The sequence below is a fragment of the Oncorhynchus masou genome, unplaced genomic scaffold, assembly GCF_036934945.1.
Source record: "Oncorhynchus masou masou isolate Uvic2021 unplaced genomic scaffold, UVic_Omas_1.1 unplaced_scaffold_1666, whole genome shotgun sequence".
NCBI lineage: Eukaryota > Metazoa > Chordata > Actinopteri > Salmoniformes > Salmonidae > Oncorhynchus > Oncorhynchus masou.
This window is the reverse complement of record NW_027006790.1, coordinates 14,875-35,000: the sequence shown is the minus strand read 5'-3', so window position 1 is coordinate 35,000 and position 20,126 is coordinate 14,875. Positions and strand designations below refer to the sequence as shown.

Genomic DNA, 20,126 nt, shown 5'->3' with positions numbered 1-20,126 from the left:
AGACGGTGAAGTGAGGGCTTTCCTGGGCCGGTATATGGACAATGTCTCGTCAGCAAGGTACCGTGAAGGACTCTTTGGGGTTCTGGAATGGGACGCCGAGGGTTCCAGGTGTTGCTGAGGAGATAAAGAGGGTTTGGATGGCTTCCTCCATCCCCCGGCGATGTTCTCACTGGGGGCTGACAGGGGGATGCTCTTTACACCCGTCAGCCCCCTTTTTGCAGGAAGTGTATGGCCTATGGGCATATAACGGCAGCCTGCAGCAAGGGGAAGTGTCGATTTGTGGATCGGGGGAGCATGAGGCCAAGGACTGCAGGGAGCCCAAGGAGTGCCACGGGTGTGGCTAGTAGGCTGCACCTGTGGCGGGATTGCCCGGCTCGTCGCCAGGTCATATGCCGAGGCGTCTGCAGGAAGGAAGCAAGGAGGAGGGGATGGGGGAGCAACTGGAGAGGAAGGACCCAGGACAAAGGACGAAGAGGGGAAACAGCACAGGGAAAGCCCAATCCAGGTGGCAGGGCAGGGAAGGAGGTGACATTGGAGCAGGCAAAGGAATGAAGGAAGCTGGGGGTGGAGGAGGCTGGGGGGTGAAATGGAGGAGATGGGATCTTGGCTGGATGGGGTGGAGGGGCTAGGGGGGTTGAAATGGTGGGAAACCTTCCAGTGGGGAAGAGGGGGAGGGGAGTGGGGGGCCATGTCACACTTCCGGTGGAAGAGATGAGGGAAATGGTGGAGGGCGAGCGGGGAGCCTGAACAGGTGGGCACCTATGTCGGGAAAAAGAAGAAGAGGGAAGAGGACGAGATTTGGGGACTTAGGGGAGGGGGGGGAAGGGGATGGGGGGAAGGAAAACACCGCTGATGGGGGGGGGGAGGAAGGGCCTTGTCTTAGCTGTTTTTTTTGCCTCAGGTCCTCTTTACCCTTGGAGGGATGTCCATCTCCACTATCTCTGCCTCGGAGGATGGTCTGGCTGGGGGTTCTCAACTCCTGTTTGGGGAGTTGGGGTCCCCGCCTCAACCCCAACCCTTTCCCGGCTTCATGGATAGATGACATGGGGGTCATTGGTGGGGAAACAGGATGCTAGTGGGGTGCGAGCAGGGGGCCTAACATCTACCTGCATCCTGGGTCGGAGATTGGAGGAGGACGGGGGACGTCAATTTTGCATCCCTGTCGGATGAGATGGAGCAGGGGAGCATCGGGTGAGCCTCCTGTTTTTTTTTTGTTATTAGTAGGTATTTTGATGTTTTTCATTATGGATAAATGTACCTTTGTTAGTGTAAATGTAAGGTAGTTGAGGGATTATATTTAATTAATAATGAGTATTTCTGTTAAATTGTTTAGTTTAAATGTAAGGGGATTAAGGGATTTTGTTAAAAGGAGGGCGGTTTTAGTTTTTAGAAGGGGTGGGTTTTGATGTTTGTTTTTTACAGGAGGTTCACCTGAGGGATGGTGGGGATGTTGTGAGGTTTAAGAGGGAGTGGGATAAGGGGGAATCAGTTTGGGGCATAGGGGGGTGCACTCAACGGAGTAGGGATTTTGTTTGGGAATAGGGAGATTAAAGTAGAGGGCACTTTTGTAGTAATGCAGGGGAGGGTTTGGGGGTAGATGTCACTTTTAGGGATAGTAGGTATAGGTTAATTGGGGTGTATGGACCACAGGTGGCGGCAGACAGGAGGGAGATGGTGGACTGTCTGGCGCCCCTGTGTGTTACAAATAGGCACTTGGTGATAGGGGGTGATTTCAACATAGATTTAGGGGTAGGGGGGGATAGTAGTGCAGGCGCCATCACCGGGCTAATGGCTTGCCATGGTCTGGTTGATGGTGGCCTGCACTCCGCTCCGGCAGTGGTCGGTCCTACATGGCGCAACTCCAGGGGGGTTGCGCGGAGGCTCGACTACATCTTTGTATCCAGGTCTTTGGGTCAGTTGTCTGGGCGGCTGTTGCCTGTGTTCTTTTCGGATCATGACGGGGTGCTCCTACAGGTGGGGGCGCCAGTCTGCCTCTTCGGTAGGGGGTACTGGAAATTAGATCGGGACTTACTGGATGAGCAGGCTTTCGTTGACGCCTTTTTTGTTTCTTTCGGAGGCTTGATGGCCTCCGGTCCATGTGCGAGGGGGTGTTAGAGTGGTGGGACTTAGTCAAGGTAAGGATTAGGGCCTTTATTATAGGATATTGCAAGAGGAAAAAAGGGAGGAAAGGAGGGAGGTGGATCATATCCAAAGGTTGCTCGAACTCGAGTACGAGGCAGGCAACCTCGGCGGGTCGATTGACTGGGAGAGATCCACTGCCCTGAAGGCGCAACTCAGGGAGCTGCAGGAGCGGAAGGCTCGAGCTTTCCTGGAGCGTGCGCATAGTGGCTTTTTTAGAACATAATGAGACTTGTTCCGCTATGTTCTTTAGGCCAAACCATGCACACATTGGCCAATACCACCCAAAGCGGCGTTGATTCATGCAAAGTTTACTGCTATTGCCATATGGGTATTGCCAGTTGTAACACTTCAAAAATCCAACAGGTGGCGATTGCACTCCACCATGGTTTTTCATATTGGTATTGGACTCCAAGTCAACATCCAAAAGCCAAATTTTGAAAAAACGAATTTTTTGAAAAAAACGTATCACCCCTTAAAAAAGTGCTTTCTGGACCGTTTTTCGAAATTCTTTCGCTTTTTTGACAATTACACATGTATAAGAACTGTATGAAAATACTTTTGTCCAATTTTATTAACATAATTTTTTTAATTTTTTTTTTACTTGCGCATATTGCATATGTTTTGTCCATTTGCAATATGATTTCATAGGAAGTCAGAAGTCAAAAGTCAAAAATTCTTAAATTTCATAAAAAACTTCACACACCCCTAAAAAAGTGCTTTCTGGACCGTTTTTCGAAATTTTTTCGCATTTTGTGTCAGTTACACACGTATAAGAACTGTATCAACATACTTTAGTCATATTTTATTATCATAATTTTTTTTTTTTTTTTTACTTGCGCATATTGCATGTGTTTTGTCCATCTGCAATATGATTTCATAGGAAGTCAGAAGTCAAAAGTCAAAAATTATTAAATTTCATAAAAAACTTCACACACCCCTAAAAAAGTGCTTTCTGGACCGTTTTTCGAAATTTTTCGAATTTTGTGTCAGTTACACACGTATAAGAACTGTATCAACATACTTTAGTCATATTTTATTATTATAATGTTTTTTTTTTTTTTGCTTGTGCATAAGGCATATGTTTTGTGGGGGCCAAATGTCATAAGAAATTTGACATGCTCAAAAATCCTTCAGAAATGCAAAATTGACTGGCCTGATGAACTCGGGATGGCCGGGCAGTGATTGTTGTTCCTTTCAATCACTCGTGGTGTTGATTTCATCATGTCCATTTGTTTATGTTTTCTCACTTTTGCAAAGTCACTGTGCATTTGCCATATGGTTAACTGGGCATTCACCATCACCAATTTGTCATGCCATAAAAATCATGCAGGAATGCCAAATTGACTGGCCCGATGAACTCGGGATGGCTGGGCAGTGATTCTGGTACCTCTCCATCGCTCGTTTGGGTTGATTTCAGAATGTCGCTTTTGGTGATGGTACCTCACTGTTAAAACATATTGCAAATGTTCCTTACTTTTGCAAAGTCACTGAAAATTTTTTGCAGGAATGCCAAATTGACTGGCCCGATGACCTCGGGATGGCTGGGCAGTGATACTGGTACCTCTCCATGGCTGTTTGGGTTGATTTCAGAATGTCCATTTGGTGAATTACCTCACTGTTAAAACATATTGCAAATGTTCCTAATTACTATTTGCAAAGTTTTGGAAAGATTTGCAGGAATGCCAAATTGACTGGCCCGATGAGACACCAATTATGGATGGCTTGGCAGTGGAAGCTGTAACTCCTCTCCATCCTCATTGGGTTGATTCCAGAATGTCCAGTTTTGGTGATTTTACCACTCTTTCAAAACATGCATTTGCCATATGGTTAACAGGGTTCAATTTGTCACTATAAAAATGTGCAGGAATCAAATTGACTGGCCCGATGACCTGGGATGGCTGGGCAGTGATACTGGTACCTCTCCATGGCTCGTTTGGGTTGATTTCAGAATGTCGCTTTTGGTGATGGTACCTCACTGTTAAAACATATTGCAAATGTTCCTTACTTTTCAAAGTCACTGAAAATTTTGCAGGAATGCCAATTGACTGGCCCGATGAACTCGGGATGGCTTTGACAGTGATTAATGGTACCTCTCCATGGCTCGTTTGGACAGTTCAGGAGGACCAGAATGTCCTTTGGTTGATGGTACCTCTAAACCTTAAACATATTGTCACCCAAAATCAAATGAGTCACTGAAAATTTTTGCAGGAATGGTGCGATGACCTCGGAATGGCTGGGCAGTGATACTGGTACCTCTCCAGGTTCAGCGGGCGCCTCGTTGACTCGGCACAGTCTGGTCTCTATGGTGATGCCATTGTTTGTGTTGATTTCAGAATGTCCATTTGGTATGTTTTCTTTTGCAAAACATGCATTTCAAATGCAGTGCAAAGTCACAAAAAATTCTTGCAGGAATGCCAAATTGACTGGCCCGATGCCTCGGAATGGCTGGGCAGTGATAAAACACTTACTTTTGCAAAGTCTCCATGCAGGAATGCCAAATTGACTGGCCCGATGATTTCGGGATGTCCATTTGGTACCTCTCCATGGCTCGTTTGGGTTGATTTTCAATGTCGCTTTTGGTGATGGTACCTCACTGTTAAAACATATTGCAAATGTTCATCACTTTTGTCAAAGTCACTGAAAATTCATGCAGGAATGCCAAATTGACTGGCCCGATGACCTCGGGATGGCTGGGCAGTGATTCTGGTACCTCTCCATCGCTCGTTTGGGTTGATTTCAGAATGTCCATTTGGTGATGGTACCTCACTGTTAAAACATATTGCAAATGTTCCTTACTTTTGCAAAGTCACTGAAAATTTTTGCAGGAATGCCAAATTGACTGGCCCGATGACCTCGGGATGGCTGGGCAGTGATACTGGTACCTCTCCATCGCTCGTTTGGGTTGATTTCAGAATGTCGCTTTTGGTGATGGTACCTCACTGTTAAAACATATTGCTAATGGACCTTACTTTTGCAAAGTCACTGTCCATCAGTCAATTTGATATCATTCAATGCTAACTATTGAGGCACTGTGACCTCGGGATGGCTGGGCAATGATACGTCCCTCCATCCATGTTGTGTATCTGTGTGATTTAGAATTTCCTTTTTTTTATGGGAAAAATGACTGATTTACAGTTCATGGGGGTTGCCTAATCATGGTATATGAAGTTTTGGAAAGATCTGATATTTTTAACCCCTCCAAACAGCCCATGAGACACCAATTATGGCATCCGGTTGGCACAGGAAGCTGTAACTCAACATACATCCTCATTGGGGTATTCCATTAGAGAATCCTGAGTTTTAAGTCTTTACCATGAAAACTGACTGATTTACACAGGGTTCAATGCACTATGTCCATCAAATTGCAGGCAGTGTATGGGTATACACTTTTAGGGCGATTTGGACCACTTCCGGTTGGTCCAGGAAGCTTAGAATCGACACAGGTAGACCTTATAGTGGTCTGATGGACTGGTACCAAAGACAGGTTCATACAACATTCATAACCCATATAGACTCCAGGTTGTATTTAGTGGAGCAGCCAATATATTCCTATGGGGAGAGAAGTCAATGAACACTGTTTTTATGTAAACACCTTCTTTTGACTGTGAAGGGTTAATGTCACACGGTCAAGGATAGGCTTGGACAGATCAGGAGGACCTTAGGAACAGTCCTGTGGTTGAATTGTCTTTCTAAACCTAACGGTTCCGCTCGCTGTCACCCAAAATCAAATGACGTACTGTGTGAAGGCTTCATATTGGGCCTATTTTTCTCAAAATTTCGCAGGAATCAGACCAAAGCGACTGGTCGAGCGGGGCACCTCGGGTTGGACTCGGCACAGTCTGGACACTATGGTCATGCCATTGTTTGTGTTGATTTCAGAATGTCCATTTGGTCATGTTTTCTCACTTTTGCAAAGTCACTGTGCATTTGCCATATGGTTAACTGGGCAGTCACCATCACCAATTTGTCATGCCATAAAAATCATGCAGGAATGCCAAATTGACTGGCCCGATGACCTAGGGATGGCTGGGCAGTGATACTGGTACCTCTCCATCGCTCGTTTGGGTTGATTTCAGAATGTCGCTTTTGGTGATGGTACCTCACTGTTAAAACATATTGCAAATGTTCCTTACTTTTGCAAAGTCACTGAAAATTTTTGCAGGAATGCCAAATTGACTGGCCCGATGACCTCGGGATGGCTGGGCAGTGATTCTGGTACCTCTCCATGGCTCGTTTGGGTTGATTTCAGAATGTCCATTTGGTGATTTTTCTCACTCTTTCAAAGTCACTGTGCATTTGCCATATGGTTAACTGGGCAGTCACCATCACCAATTTGTCATGCCATAAAAATCATGCAGGAATGCCAAATTGACTGGCCCGATGACCTCGGGATGTCTGGGCAGTGATACTGGTACCTCTCCATCGCTCGTTTGGGTTGATTTCAGAATGTCGCTTTTGGTGATGTTGGTCCTCACTTTGCAAAACATATTGCATATGGTTAACTGGGCAGTCACATCACCAAAGTCATGCCATTTTGAAAATTCATGCAGGAATGCCAAATTGACTAAAAATGACCTCGGGATGGCTGGGCAGTGATACTGGTACTCTCCATGGCTCCAGAATGTCGCTTTTGGTGATGGTACCTCACTGTTAAAACATATTGCAAATGTTCCTTACTTTTGCAAAGTCACTGAAAATTTTGCAGGAAGCCAAAATGTGACTCGGGATTCTGGGCAGTGATTATGGTAAGTCTCCACGTTAGGGTTGATTCCAGAATGTCCATTTGGTGATAGGTTTTCTCACTCTTTCAAAGTCACTGTGCATTTGCCATATGGTTAACTGGGCAGTCACCATCACCAATTTGTCATGCCATAAAAATCATGCAGGAATGCCAAATTGACTGGCCCGATGACCTCATGGGGATGGCTGGGCAGTGATACTGGTACCTCTCCATCGCTCGTTTGGGTTGATTTCAGAATGTCGCTTTTGGTGATGGTACCTCACTGTTAAAACATATTGCAAATGTTCCTTACTTTTGCAAAGTCACAAAAAAATTTGTGCAGGAATGCCAAATTGACTGGCCCGATGAACTCGGGATGGCTTGGCAGTGATTCTGGTACCTCTCCATCACTCGTTAGGGTTGATTTCAGAATGTCCATTTGGTGATTTTTCTCACTCTTTCAAAGTCACTGTGCATTTGCCATATGGTTAACTGGGCAGTCACCATTACCAATTTGTCATGCCATAAAAATCATGCAGGAATGCCAAATTGACTGGCCCGATGACATAGGGATGTCTGGGCAGTGATACTGGTACCTCTCCATCGCTCGTTTGGGTTGATTTCAGAATGTCGCTTTTGGTGATGGTACCTCACCGCTTAAACATATTGCTAATGGACAAGAGTCACCTGCAAGTCACCGTCCATCAGTCAATTTGATATCATTCTGACACCAAACTGATACAAACTGACACCAAACCCACTTTTCCCAACTCATTTAGGAGCCAAGTATAACATACTTCAGAGCTGGCCCAAAATTCACAAGGCCTTCGGTACAAAACATTAAAAAACCATAAAACACATAGTTACTTTCTAGCTGCGGGGCCAGTTCGGACATTATGTGTAGTCCTATGTGAGGCGACCCCGAATCCCGAGTTTCGGCCCGATAGGTCATTTGGTGTCCGAGTAAAAGCCTAATTGGTGCTGAAAATCCACTTTTTTCAATGCCTTGCTACGGGGTCCTTGAATGAGCTATCGGACCGAGATGTTGGGTTCTGTCTCTATGGGCCGAGACGGTCACAATGCACCTAGTCTTGTGTCTCTGGGACATTTCTAAATGTCGCCATTTTCGTAATGGTCAAAATGAATTGAAGTCATTGCAAATGTTCGACGCTAAACCTAACGGTTCCGCCGCTGTCACCCAAAATCAAATGACATTGTGGTGCAGGCTTTCTCGGTCCGAGAACCTCCTAGAGCGCCGTAACTCACCACGCACTATCTACCTGAGGTCTAGAACAGGATTCTAAAGTTTCGGAACTCTAGGTCTGACGGTTCTTTTTAGCTCGAACAAAGCTAACTATTGGAGGCACTGTCAGTCTCTACACACCCCAATACGTCCCTCCATCCAAGTTGTGTATCTGTGTGATTTATTTTTCCTTTGAATTTTTATGGGAAAAATGACTGATTTACAGTTCATGGGGTTGTCTAATCACACATATGAAGTTTTGGACAGATCTGATTTTTTTAACCCTTCCAAACAGCCCCTGAGTCACCAATTATGGCACTTCCGGTTGGCACAGGAAGCTATAAATACACACATGTCTTGACTGACATAGAAACCTAGGGAATCCTGAGTTTTAAGTCTTTAAGTTGAGAATTGACTGATCTACACAGGGTTGAATAATGCAGAGGCCTCGGCACCTTTCGAGGTGATGTACATCCAAATACCTTTTGGGTCAATTTAACCACTTCCGGTTGCTCCAGGAAGCTTAGAATCGACACAGGTAGACCTCATAGTGGTCTGATGGAATGTCATAGAAGACAGGTTCATACAGCATTCATAACCCATAAAGACTCCAGGTTGTATTTAGGGGAGCAGGCAATGTATTCCTATGGGGAGAGAAGTCAATGCACACTGTTTTTTTGTAAACACCTTCTTTTAACTGTGAAAGGTTAATGCCACACAGTCAAAGTTAGGCTTGCACAGATCGGGAGGACCTTAGGAACAGTCCTGTGTTTGAATTGTCCTTCTAAACCTAACGGTTCCGCCGCTGTCACCCAAAATCCAATGACATTGTGGTGCAGGCATCATTGTGGGCCTATTTTTCTCATGGTCGCTGCGCTCAGACCGAGCGAGCTACGGTCAAGCGGGGCACCTCGTTGGACTCGGCACGGCCTTGGGATTATGTTTATGCCATTGCCTGCTCTCTGTGTCTTTAAACACCACGCTTGTCACTCCATCCTTGCTGTGTGTGTGTGTGAGAGCTTTTCTTTGACATCTGTTGGGAAAAATGACTGATTTACAGTTCATGGGGGTTGTCTAATCACACATATGAAGTTTTGGACAGATCTGATTTTTTTAACCCTTCCAAACAGCCCCTGAGTCACCAATTATGGCACTTCCGGTTGGCACAGGAAGCTATAAATACACACATGTCTTGACTGACATAGAAACCTAGGGAATCCTGAGTTTTAAGTCTTTAAGTTGAGAATTGACTGATCTACACAGGGTTGAATAATGCAGAGGCCTCGGCACCTTTCGAGGTGATGTACATCCAAATACCTTTTGGGTCAATTTAACCACTTCCGGTTGCTCCAGGAAGCTTAGAATCGACACAGGTAGACCTCATAGTGGTCTGATGGAATGTCATAGAAGACAGGTTCATACAGCATTCATAACCCATAAAGACCCCAGGTTGTATTTAGGGGAGCAGGCAATGTATTCCTATGGGGAGAGAAGTCAATGCACACTGTTTTTTTGTAAACACCTTCTTTTAACTGTGAAAGGTTAATGCCACACAGTCAAGGTTAGGCTTGCACAGATCGGGAGGACCTTAGGAACAGTCCTGTGTTTGAATTGTCCTTCTAAACCTAACGGTTCCGCCGCTGTCACCCAAAATCAAATGACATTGTGGTGCAGGCTTCATTGTGGGCCTATTTTTCTCATGGTCGCTGCGCTCAGACCGAGTGAGCTACGGTCAAGCGGGGCACCTCGTTGGACTCGGCCCTGCCTTGGGATTATGTTTATGCCATTGCCTGCTCTCTGTGTCTTTAAACACCACGCTTTGTCACTCCATCCTTGCTGTGTGTGTGTGTGTGAGAGCTTTTCTTTGACATCTGTTGGGAAAAATGACTGATTTACAGTTCATGGGGGTTGTCTAATCACACATATGAAGTTTTGGACAGATCTGATTTTTTTAACCCTTCCAAACAGCCCCTGAGACACCAATTATGGCACTTCCGGTTGGCACAGGAAGCTATAAATAAACTCATATCCTCATTGGGGTATGCCTTTACAGAATCCTGAGTTTTAAGTCTTTACGTTAAGAACTGAGTTATTTACGGAGGGTTTAGTGAGTGTGTGTTATTTCAGAAAATCATAGAAAATCACAGAAATGTCGCAGAGCTCCGCAGCACATTTTAAAAATACTCGTATGAACACCCTGCAACTGGATCTGTAACCGTTGAAAAAAAAAAAACACCTATATCTGAACATCACGATCTGGTCAACGTACGATTTCTCGTAAATGACGATAGATAAATGGCCGATTTTTTTTTTTTATTGACACCGGAGGCTCCTTGACTTTGACGTGAAGTGAAAAAATCTTTTCTCTATTTTCATTTTGGACCTTTAATCCCAGAAATATGGCCATAACTCAAAAACCGTTGAGGCCTAGACGCCATCTTGTTCGGGGCCATCTTCCCATAATGCCAAACCTACGCTCACCAAGTTTTGGCTTCGAAATATTTTCGGTTTCCGAGATATGGCACGTCGTGATTCGTGATGTTTTGTCCAATAGCAATATGATTGCTTATGCCCTCTTGTGGGATATTCCGGCATTGCGCAAAAATGGGCTAAAATTTGTTTATTTTATTAAACGAAAACCGAATGTCCGACAAAGTTCATTTGATGACTTCCCGGTAGGTCTGGCCCTACCGCTCGGCCCGACGCCGTCCCCGAATTTCTAAAATGTTTTCGGACGTCTAGTAAGGGACCGTACAGTTCCAATAGGGACTTTCTCACTAACTATACGGTGATTGTCGAAATGTTCCCTTAAGGTATGGAAAATCAGCAGCTGTGGAGGATTGAGACATATATACCACCAATGCTATTTGAAGCTATTGGCAACATGGAGACATTGACTCATATCTTGACTGTCATTTTTGTGGAAAGTGATAATTCTTTGACCAAACATTCTTTTTGGTTAGGATGATTATGGCTTATATTTTTTAATTTTCGAGAGGTCCCTGGTTTAAAAAAAATCTATCATTTTAATCACTTTACAGGTTACCTTCAGATTAGTCCTGAAGTGACACTTGTGGGGAACAGGGCAAAACGGAGAACATTTGAAGTGGGTCACATTGGTTTGGTCAAAGATTTTGGATTCTACAAAACAAGTTGGCACAAAACGGTTCTGACTTCAAGTCTCCAACACCGTGGGGGATGTAGAGAAAATTGAGAATCTTCCGTGTCATTGTGAGCAAAAAAATACCTTTTCCATAAGTGGTCATAGGAATTTGTAGGTTAAACGGTTCGGAAGCTAGAGATGTTTTTGAATGAGAAGACATATATGGGCCACTGGTCGGAACGCCAACTATCACCTCTTGGGCGCAGGACAAGGTGGCTGAATGGTTTTGGCGATGGACTGCAAATCTATTTTGATATGCACTTGTTGGTTCAACATCGCACAACTTTAATTATTTTTGACAACCTGCAGAATGTTGGAGCAATTCTGACTTCCACGAACAACGATAATGATTCAAATGTCGTACACTTGAAATGACATCCAGCCCCTAAAAGAGATGACTTTCTCTTCCTCTGCATTGGCCGGGAATCGAACCCGGGTCAACTGCTTGGAAGGCAGCTATGCTCACCACTATACCACCAATGCTATTTGAAGCTCATTGGCAACATGGAGACATCGACTCATATCTTGACTGTCATTTTTGTGGAAAGTGATAATTCTTTGACCAAACAGATCGTTGGTTTAGGGGTATGATTATGGCTTAGGTTGCGAGAGGTCCCTGGTTAAAAAATCTATCATTTTAATCACTACAGGTTACCTTCAGATTAGTCCCGTGACACTTGTGGGGAACGTAGGGCAAAACGGAGAACATTGCGACAAGTGGGGTCACATTGGTTTGTAGCCCAAAGATTTTGGATGTTACAAACAGAAGTTGGCACATAGACGGTTCTGACTTCAGACGAGTCTCCTGACACTTGTGGGGGATGTAGAGAAAAATTGAGAATACCACCGTGTTCGTGAGGGTCTCCCCTTTCCATAGAGTGGTCATAGGAATTTGTAGGTTAAACGGTTCGGAAGCTAGAGATGTTTTTGTGAGAAGACTATATGGGCCACTGGTCGGAACGCCAACTATCACCTCTTGGGCGCAGGACAAGGTGGCTGAATGGTTTTGGCGATGGACTGCAAATCTATTTTGATATGCACTTGTTGGTTCAACATCGCACAACTTTATTATTTTTGACAACCTGCAGAATGTTGGAGCAATTCTGACTTCCACGAACAACGATAATGATTCAAATGTCGTACACTTGAAATGACATCCAGCCCCTAAAAGAGATGACTTTCTCTTCCTCTGCATTGGCAAGGGAATCGAACCCAGGTCAACTGCTTGGAAGGCAGCTATGCTCACCACTATACCACCAATGCTATTTGAAGCTCATTGGCAACATGGAGACATCGACTCATATCTTGACTGTCATTTTTGTGGAAAGTGATAATTCTTTGACCAAACAGATCGTTGGTTTAGGGGTATGATTATGGCTTAGGTTGCGAGAGGTCCCTGGTTAAAAAATCTATCATTTTAATCACTACAGGTTACCTTCAGATTAGTCCCGTGACACTTGTGGGGAACGTAGGGCAAAACGGAGAACATTGCGACAAGTGGGGTCACATTGGTTTGTAGCCCAAAGATTTTGGATTCTACAAACAGAAGTTGGCACATAGACGGTTCTGACTTCAGACGAGTCTCCTGACACTTGTGGGGGATGTAGAGAAAAATTGAGAATACCACCGTGTTCGTGAGGGTCTCCCCTTTCCATAGAGTGGTCATAGGAATTTGTAGGTTAAACGGTTCGGAAGCTAGAGATGTTTTTGTGAGAAGACTATATGGGCCACTGGTCGGAACGCCAACTATCACCTCTTGGGCGCAGGACAAGGTGGCTGAATGGTTTTGGCGATGGACTGCAAATCTATTTTGATATGCACTTGTTGGTTCAACATCGCACAACTTTTATTATTTTTGACAACCTGCAGAATGTTGGAGCAATTCTGACTTCCACGAACAACGATAATGATTCAAATGTCGTACACTTGAAATGACATCCAGCCCCTAAAAGAGATGATTTCTCTTCCTCTGCATTGGCCGGGAATCGAACCCGGGTCAACTGCTTGGAAGGCAGCTATGCTCACCACTATACCACCAATGCTATTTGAAGCTCATTGGCAACATGGAGACATCGACTCATATCTTGACTGTCATTTTTGTGGAAAGTGATAATTCTTTGACCAAACAGATCGTTGGTTTAGGGGTATGATTATGGCTTAGGTTGCGAGAGGTCCCTGGTTAAAAAATCTATCATTTTAATCACTACAGGTTACCTTCAGATTAGTCCCGTGACACTTGTGGGGAACGTAGGGCAAACGGAGAACATTGCGACAAGTGGGGTCACATTGGTTTGTAGCCCAAAGATTTTGGATTCTACAAACAGAAGTTGGCACATAGACGGTTCTGACTTCAGACGAGTCTCCTGACACTTGTGGGGGATGTAGAGAAAAATTGAGAATACCACCGTGTTCGTGAGGGTCTCCCCTTTCCATAGAGTGGTCATAGGAATTTGTAGGTTAAACGGTTCGGAAGCTAGAGATGTTTTTGTGAGAAGACTATATGGGCCACTGGTCGGAACGCCAACTATCACCTCTTGGGCGCAGGACAAGGTGGCTGAATGGTTTTGGCGATGGACTGCAAATCTATTTTGATATGCACTTGTTGGTTCAACATCGCACAACTTTTATTATTTTTGACAACCTGCAGAATGTTGGAGCAATTCTGACTTCCACGAACAACGATAATGATTCAAATGTCGTACACTTGAAATGACATCCAGCCCCTAAAAGAGATGACTTTCTCTTCCTCTGCATTGGCCGGGAATCGAACCCGGGTCAACTGCTTGGAAGGCAGCTATGCTCACCACTATACCACCAATGCTATTTGAAGCTCATTGGCAACATGGAGACATCGACTCATATCTTGACTGTCATTTTTGTGGAAAGTGATAATTCTTTGACCAAACAGATCGTTGGTTTAGGGGTATGATTATGGCTTAGGTTGCGAGAGGTCCCTGGTTAAAAAATCTATCATTTTAATCACTACAGGTTACCTTCAGATTAGTCCCGTGACACTTGTGGGGAACGTAGGGCAAAACGGAGAACATTGCGACAAGTGGGGTCACATTGGTTTGTAGCCCAAAGATTTTGGATTCTACAAACAGAAGTTGGCACATAGACGGTTCTGACTTCAGACGAGTCTCCTGACACTTGTGGGGGATGTAGAGAAAAATTGAGAATACCACCGTGTTCGTGAGGGTCTCCCCTTTCCATAGAGTGGTCATAGGAATTTGTAGGTTAAACGGTTCGGAAGCTAGAGATGTTTTTGTGAGAAGACTATATGGGCCACTGGTCGGAACGCCAACTATCACCTCTTGGGCGCAGGACAAGGTGGCTGAATGGTTTTGGCGATGGACTGCAAATCTATTTTGATATGCACTTGTTGGTTCAACATCGCACAACTTTAATTATTTTTGACAACCTGCAGAATGTTGGAGCAATTCTGACTTCCACGAACAACGATAATGATTCAAATGTCGTACACTTGAAATGACATCCAGCCCCTAAAAGAGATGATTTCTCTTCCTCTGCATTGGCCGGGAATCGAACCCGGGTCAACTGCTTGGAAGGCAGCTATGCTCACCACTATACCACCAATGCTATTTGAAGCTCATTGGCAACATGGAGACATCGACTCATATCTTGACTGTCATTTTTGTGGAAAGTGATAATTCTTTGACCAAACAGATCGTTGGTTTAGGGGTATGATTATGGCTTAGGTTGCGAGAGGTCCCTGGTTAAAAAATCTATCATTTTAATCACTACAGGTTACCTTCAGATTAGTCCCGTGACACTTGTGGGGAACGTAGGGCAAAACGGAGAACATTGCGACAAGTGGGGTCACATTGGTTTGTAGCCCAAAGATTTTGGATTCTACAAACAGAAGTTGGCACATAGACGGTTCTGACTTCAGACGAGTCTCCTGACACTTGTGGGGGATGTAGAGAAAAATTGAGAATACCACCGTGTTCGTGAGGGTCTCCCCTTTCCATAGAGTGGTCATAGGAATTTGTAGGTTAAACGGTTCGGAAGCTAGAGATGTTTTTGTGAGAAGACTATATGGGCCACTGGTCGGAACGCCAACTATCACCTCTTGGGCGCAGGACAAGGTGGCTGAATGGTTTTGGCGATGGACTGCAAATCTATTTTGATATGCACTTGTTGGTTCAACATCGCACAACTTTAATTATTTTTGACAACCTGCAGAATGTTGGAGCAATTCTGACTTCCACGAACAACGATAATGATTCAAATGTCGTACACTTGAAATGACATCCAGCCCCTAAAAGAGATGACTTTCTCTTCCTCTGCATTGGCCGGGAATCGAACCCGGGTCAACTGCTTGGAAGGCAGCTATGCTCACCACTATACCACCAATGCTATTTGAAGCTCATTGGCAACATGGAGACATCGACTCATATCTTGACTGTCATTTTTGTGGAAAGTGATAATTCTTTGACCAAACAGATCGTTGGTTTAGGGGTATGATTATGGCTTAGGTTGCGAGAGGTCCCTGGTTAAAAAATCTATCATTTTAATCACTACAGGTTACCTTCAGATTAGTCCCGTGACACTTGTGGGGAACGTAGGGCAAAACGGAGAACATTGCGACAAGTGGGGTCACATTGGTTTGTAGCCCAAAGATTTTGGATTCTACAAACAGAAGTTGGCACATAGACGGTTCTGACTTCAGACGAGTCTCCTGACACTTGTGGGGGATGTAGAGAAAAATTGAGAATACCACCGTGTTCGTGAGGGTCTCCCCTTTCCATAGAGTGGTCATAGGAATTTGTAGGTTAAACGGTTCGGAAGCTAGAGATGTTTTTGTGAGAAGACTATATGGGCCACTGGTCGGAACGCCAACTATCACCTCTTGGGCGCAGGACAAGGTGGCTGAATGGTTTTGGCGATGGACTGCAAATCTATTTTGATATGCACTTGTTGGTTCAACATCGCACAACTTTAATTATTTTTGACAACCTGCAGAATGTTGGAGCAATTCTGACTTCCACGAACAACGATAATGATTCAAATGTCGTACACTTGAAATGACATCCAGCCCCTAAAAGAGATGAATTTCTCTTCCTCTGCATTGGCCGGGAATCGAACCCGGGTCAACTGCTTGGAAGGCAGCTATGCTCACCACTATACCACCAATGCTATTTGAAGCTCATTGGCAACATGGAGACATCGACTCATATCTTGACTGTCATTTTTGTGGAAAGTGATAATTCTTTGACCAAACAGATCGTTGGTTTAGGGGTATGATTATGGCTTAGGTTGCGAGAGGTCCCTGGTTAAAAAATCTATCATTTTAATCACTACAGGTTACCTTCAGATTAGTCCCGTGACACTTGTGGGGAACGTAGGGCAAAACGGAGAACATTGCGACAAGTGGGGTCACATTGGTTTGTAGCCCAAAGATTTTGGATTCTACAAACAGAAGTTGGCACATAGACGGTTCTGACTTCAGACGAGTCTCCTGACACTTGTGGGGGATGTAGAGAAAAATTGAGAATACCACCGTGTTCGTGAGGGTCTCCCCTTTCCATAGAGTGGTCATACGAATTTGTAGGTTAAACGGTTCGGAAGCTAGAGATGTTTTTGTGAGAAGACTATATGGGCCACTGGTCGGAACGCCAACTATCACCTCTTGGGCGCAGGACAAGGTGGCTGAATGGTTTTGGCGATGGACTGCAAATCTATTTTGATATGCACTTGTTGGTTCAACATCGCACAACTTTAATTATTTTTGACAACCTGCAGAATGTTGGAGCAATTCTGACTTCCACGAACAACGATAATGATTCAAATGTCGTACACTTGAAATGACATCCAGCCCCTAAAAGAGATGACTTTCTCTTCCTCTGCATTGGCCGGGAATCGAACCCGGGTCAACTGCTTGGAAGGCAGCTATGCTCACCACTATACCACCAATGCTATTTGAAGCTCATTGGCAACATGGAGACATCGACTCATATCTTGACTGTCATTTTTGTGGAAAGTGATAATTCTTTGACCAAACAGATCGTTGGTTTAGGGGTATGATTATGGCTTAGGTTGCGAGAGGTCCCTGGTTAAAAAATCTATCATTTTAATCACTACAGGTTACCTTCAGATTAGTCCCGTGACACTTGTGGGGAACGTAGGGCAAAACGGAGAACATTGCGACAAGTGGGGTCACATTGGTTTGTAGCCCAAAGATTTTGGATTCTACAAACAGAAGTTGGCACATAGACGGTTCTGACTTCAGACGAGTCTCCTGACACTTGTGGGGGATGTAGAGAAAAATTGAGAATACCACCGTGTTCGTGAGGGTCTCCCCTTTCCATAGAGTGGTCATACGAATTTGTAGGTTAAACGGTTCGGAAGCTAGAGATGTTTTTGTGAGAAGACTATATGGGCCACTGGTCGGAACGCCAACTATCACCTCTTGGGCGCAGGACAAGGTGGCTGAATGGTTTTGGCGATGGACTGCAAATCTATTTTGATATGCACTTGTTGGTTCAACATCGCACAACTTTAATTATTTTTGACAACCTGCAGAATGTTGGAGCAATTCTGACTTCCACGAACAACGATAATGATTCAAATGTCGTACACTTGAAATGACATCCAGCCCCTAAAAGAGATGAATTTCTCTTCCTCTGCATTGGCCGGGAATCGAACCCGGGTCAACTGCTTGGAAGGCAGCTATGCTCACCACTATACCACCAATGCTATTTGAAGCTCATTGGCAACATGGAGACATCGACTCATATCTTGACTGTCATTTTTGTGGAAAGTGATAATTCTTTGACCAAACAGATCGTTGGTTTAGGGGTATGATTATGGCTTAGGTTGCGAGAGGTCCCTGGTTAAAAAATCTATCATTTTAATCACTACAGGTTACCTTCAGATTAGTCCCGTGACACTTGTGGGGAACGTAGGGCAAAACGGAGAACATTGCGACAAGTGGGGTCACATTGGTTTGTAGCCCAAAGATTTTGGATTCTACAAACAGAAGTTGGCACATAGACGGTTCTGACTTCAGACGAGTCTCCTGACACTTGTGGGGGATGTAGAGAAAAATTGAGAATACCACCGTGTTCGTGAGGGTCTCCCCTTTCCATAGAGTGGTCATACGAATTTGTAGGTTAAACGGTTCGGAAGCTAGAGATGTTTTTGTGAGAAGACTATATGGGCCACTGGTCGGAACGCCAACTATCACCTCTTGGGCGCAGGACAAGGTGGCTGAATGGTTTTGGCGATGGACTGCAAATCTATTTTGATATGCACTTGTTGGTTCAACATCGCACAACTTTAATTATTTTTGACAACCTGCAGAATGTTGGAGCAATTCTGACTTCCACGAACAACGATAATGATTCAAATGTCGTACACTTGAAATGACATCCAGCCCCTAAAAGAGATGAATTTCTCTTCCTCTGCATTGGCCGGGAATCGAACCCGGGTCAACTGCTTGGAAGGCAGCTATGCTCACCACTATACCACCAATGCTATTTGAAGCTCATTGGCAACATGGAGACATCGACTCATATCTTGACTGTCATTTTTGTGGAAAGTGATAATTCTTTGACCAAACAGATCGTTGGTTTAGGGGTATGATTATGGCTTAGGTTGCGAGAGGTCCCTGGTTAAAAAATCTATCATTTTAATCACTACAGGTTACCTTCAGATTAGTCCCGTGACACTTGTGGGGAACGTAGGGCAAAACGGAGAACATTGCGACAAGTGGGGTCACATTGGTTTGTAGCCCAAAGATTTTGGATTCTACAAACAGAAGTTGGCACATAGACGGTTCTGACTTCAGACGAGTCTCCTGACACTTGTGGGGGATGTAGAGAAAAATTGAGAATACCACCGTGTTCGTGAGGGTCTCCCCTTTCCATAAAGTGGTCATACGAATTTGTAGGTTAAACGGTTCGGAAGCTAGAGATGTTTTTGTGAGAAGACTATATGGGCCACTGGTCGGAACGCCAACTATCACCTCTTGGGCGCAGGACAAGGTGGCTGAATGGTTTTGGCGATGGACTGCAAATCTATTTTGATATGCACTTGTTGGTTCAACATCGCACAACTTTAATTATTTTTGACAACCTGCAGAATGTTGGAGCAATTCTGACTTCCACGAACAACGATAATGATTCAAATGTCGTACACTTGAAATGACATCCAGCCCCTAAAAGAGATGAATTTCTCTTCCTCTGCATTGGCCGGGAATCGAACCCGGGTCAACTGCTTGGAAGGCAGCTATGCTCACCACTATACCACCAATGCTATTTGAAGCTCATTGGCAACATGGAGACATCGACTCATATCTTGACTGTCATTTTTGTGGAAAGTGATAATTCTTTGACCAAACAGATCGTTGGTTTAGGGGTATGATTATGGCTTAGGTTGCGAGAGGTCCCTGGTTAAAAAATCTATCATTTTAATCACTACAGGTTACCTTCAGATTAGTCCCGTGACACTTGTGGGGAACGTAGGGCAAAACGGAGAACATTGCGACAAGTGGGGTCACATTGGTTTGTAGCCCAAAGATTTTGGATTCTACAAACAGAAGTTGGCACATAGACGGTTCTGACTTCAGACGAGTCTCCTGACACTTGTGGGGGATGTAGAGAAAAATTGAGAATACCACCGTGTTCGTGAGGGTCTCCCCTTTCCATAAAGTGGTCATACGAATTTGTAGGTTAAACGGTTCGGAAGCTAGAGATGTTTTTGTGAGAAGACTATATGGGCCACTGGTCGAACGCCAACTATCACCTCTTGGGCGCAGGACAAGGTGGCTGAATGGTTTTGGCGATGGACTGCAAATCTATTTTGATATGCACTTGTTGGTTCAACATCGCACA

At 44.5% G+C, this 20,126-nt stretch overlaps 10 non-coding genes across 10 annotated transcripts; all 10 read right to left on the bottom strand.

Moving 5' to 3' along the window:
- Nucleotides 1-11,679: 11,679 nt before the first annotated feature.
- On the bottom strand, nt 11,680-11,751 carry trnag-ucc (transfer RNA glycine (anticodon UCC)). Its single transcript has one exon. It is a non-coding gene; the product is annotated as a tRNA-Gly (tRNA).
- Nucleotides 11,752-13,238: 1,487 nt separating this feature from the next.
- trnag-ucc (transfer RNA glycine (anticodon UCC)) lies at nt 13,239-13,310 on the bottom strand. Its single transcript has one exon. It is a non-coding gene; the product is annotated as a tRNA-Gly (tRNA).
- Nucleotides 13,311-14,017: 707 nt separating this feature from the next.
- trnag-ucc (transfer RNA glycine (anticodon UCC)) lies at nt 14,018-14,089 on the bottom strand. Its single transcript has one exon. It is a non-coding gene; the product is annotated as a tRNA-Gly (tRNA).
- Nucleotides 14,090-14,796: 707 nt separating this feature from the next.
- On the bottom strand, nt 14,797-14,868 carry trnag-ucc (transfer RNA glycine (anticodon UCC)). Its single transcript has one exon. It is a non-coding gene; the product is annotated as a tRNA-Gly (tRNA).
- A 708-nt stretch (nt 14,869-15,576) lies between these two features.
- Nucleotides 15,577-15,648, bottom strand: trnag-ucc (transfer RNA glycine (anticodon UCC)). Its single transcript has one exon. It is a non-coding gene; the product is annotated as a tRNA-Gly (tRNA).
- Nucleotides 15,649-16,356: 708 nt separating this feature from the next.
- trnag-ucc (transfer RNA glycine (anticodon UCC)) lies at nt 16,357-16,428 on the bottom strand. The gene has a single exon. It is a non-coding gene; the product is annotated as a tRNA-Gly (tRNA).
- Nucleotides 16,429-17,136: 708 nt separating this feature from the next.
- On the bottom strand, nt 17,137-17,208 carry trnag-ucc (transfer RNA glycine (anticodon UCC)). Its single transcript has one exon. It is a non-coding gene; the product is annotated as a tRNA-Gly (tRNA).
- Nucleotides 17,209-17,916: 708 nt separating this feature from the next.
- Nucleotides 17,917-17,988, bottom strand: trnag-ucc (transfer RNA glycine (anticodon UCC)). The gene has a single exon. It is a non-coding gene; the product is annotated as a tRNA-Gly (tRNA).
- A 708-nt stretch (nt 17,989-18,696) lies between these two features.
- Nucleotides 18,697-18,768, bottom strand: trnag-ucc (transfer RNA glycine (anticodon UCC)). The gene has a single exon. It is a non-coding gene; the product is annotated as a tRNA-Gly (tRNA).
- Nucleotides 18,769-19,476: 708 nt separating this feature from the next.
- Nucleotides 19,477-19,548, bottom strand: trnag-ucc (transfer RNA glycine (anticodon UCC)). Its single transcript has one exon. It is a non-coding gene; the product is annotated as a tRNA-Gly (tRNA).
- Nucleotides 19,549-20,126: the final 578 nt, after the last annotated feature.